The sequence below is a fragment of the Nelumbo lutea genome, chromosome 2 (assembly GCF_056320005.1).
Source record: "Nelumbo lutea isolate HS-2025 chromosome 2, American lotus-T2T, whole genome shotgun sequence".
In the NCBI taxonomy this organism is placed as follows: Eukaryota; Viridiplantae; Streptophyta; class Magnoliopsida; order Proteales; family Nelumbonaceae; genus Nelumbo; species Nelumbo lutea.
In genome coordinates, this window is record NC_142685.1 from 79,338,475 (window position 1) to 79,340,356 (window position 1,882).

The 1,882-nt window shown below is 35.6% G+C and overlaps 1 non-coding gene across 1 annotated transcript; it reads left to right on the plus strand.

The window, feature by feature from the left end:
• Positions 1-209: 209 nt before the first annotated feature.
• On the plus strand, positions 210-317 carry LOC148871619 (small nucleolar RNA R71). The gene has a single exon (XR_016108607.1). It is a non-coding gene; the product is annotated as a small nucleolar RNA R71 (small nucleolar RNA).
• The last annotated feature ends 1,565 nt before the right edge of the window (positions 318-1,882 follow it).

Sequence of the window (1,882 nt, forward strand, 5' to 3'; positions counted from 1 at the left end):
TGGAGTCTGCTTCTGATTTGCCTCCTTGTCTAGGTGGATTTAGCCACTCGGCTGGCCACAAACAATTATTAGATGCCATTTCCTCTAAGAGATCAAAGGCAGCATCTATAGTTTTCCTCATCAAGGAACCTTCTGCAGTAGCATCAATAGTATCTCTCATAGTGCGAGTGGCTCCATTGTAGAAACTCTGAATCAAAAGTCCCTTAGGTAAGCCATGGTGATGGCAGCTTCTCTGCAAATCCTTAAATCTTTCCCAACCCCTCAAATAATGATTCATTCTCAAATTGCTGAAAAGTAGTGATGTCTTTGATGATATTTGCGGTTTTAACTGGGGGAAAATACTTATCCAAGAAAGCATGTGCCAATTGTGCCCATGTGGTTATGGAATTTGCTGGTAGAGAATTTAACCACGATTTAGCTTTATCCTTCAAGGTGAAAGAGAGAAGCCTCAACCTAATAGCATCATCTGAAACTCCATTGTATTTGAAGGTATCATAGATTTCCAAGAAATTTGCGATGTGAGCATTAGAATCTTCATTGCCCATGCCATAAAATTGCACGCTTTATTGAAACATTTGGAGTAGAGCTGGCTTAGTCTCAAAGTTATTGGCATTGATGTTTGGCCTTGCAATACTTTGTTGTGCACCATGAAGTTTAGGCATAGCAAAGTCTCTAAGAGTTCTCTCATTATCTTGTCGGTCTGCTTGGTTACCTCCATTATTGTCTACCATCTTTGAAAACCTTACTTGCTGAGCTTTCCTGTTTTCTCTAACAAACTTCTCAATTTTAGGTCTGAAAGGAAGAAGCTCGGGTCGTGAACTTCAAGTTCTTCGCATATGCTGAAACACTACCTAAAGAAAGAATGCAAACAAACAAAGTTAGAAAAAACTAATAAAAAACTACGCTTTAAATCAAGAGAAACTAAATTAATTATGGTGTTAAATAAAATTCACTCCCCGGAAACGACGCCAAAACTTGACCACTATCCGTAAGAGTATGGAGTCGTGCAGGTAATATAGTAAGGAGTATAGAATCATTCCCACGAGGAATGAATTATTTAACCACCTATTAATTTCTTCTCAACTTGTTTAAAGCAATGATCAATTGGGTTTGCGCACTACTGATTAAGGAAATTTAATTGACAAAAACAAGAAACTTGAAGAAAATCAATAACATAGTTGCTAGGGATTAATCCTATCACAATCATCAAGATTCAATATCAATACAATCCCATAAAGGTTGTTATATTCCAAGGAGATCCTAAAAACACTAGTCAATCTTTCTCAAGAGTTGACTAGTTAACCCTGTGTTCAATTAAATGGAATTACAATCAATGAATTCTCATTCTTTCAATCGAAATTCTCTTTGCATAAACATAAGCTATTAATACACTTATAAGGAAGTCCTACCAACAAATGATATCTCTAATTAATTATTGGTCGAATAAGTTTTATTAATTCCACCTCAATTATCATCTCTCGATGGATAATCTTGATTAAAGAATGAATCATTAGTGATCAATCAATGATAAGTAATCAGCACAAATAACACAATATAGAAAGAACCTCATCAATATTATTAATGACTGAAAATTGATACATGATCAGGTATTAATCTCTAACAATATAGCAAGAACAAGCAAACTACCCTAATTAATTTAGCAATAAGATCTTTAAGCTGTCCAACCAAAGTGAATTCAGTCTTGGGTTGGTGAAACCCTAATTTATGAGCATCCTCTCTCAAGTGCAGACCACCCTATCTACGAACGACATTTCTTATATCTCTATCAGAAATTTAATCACCATAGATGCATTAAGAACACAGAATTCGCAGGTCATCAATTTGGGTATGAATGATTGCCAACCGAACCATGCAACTTATC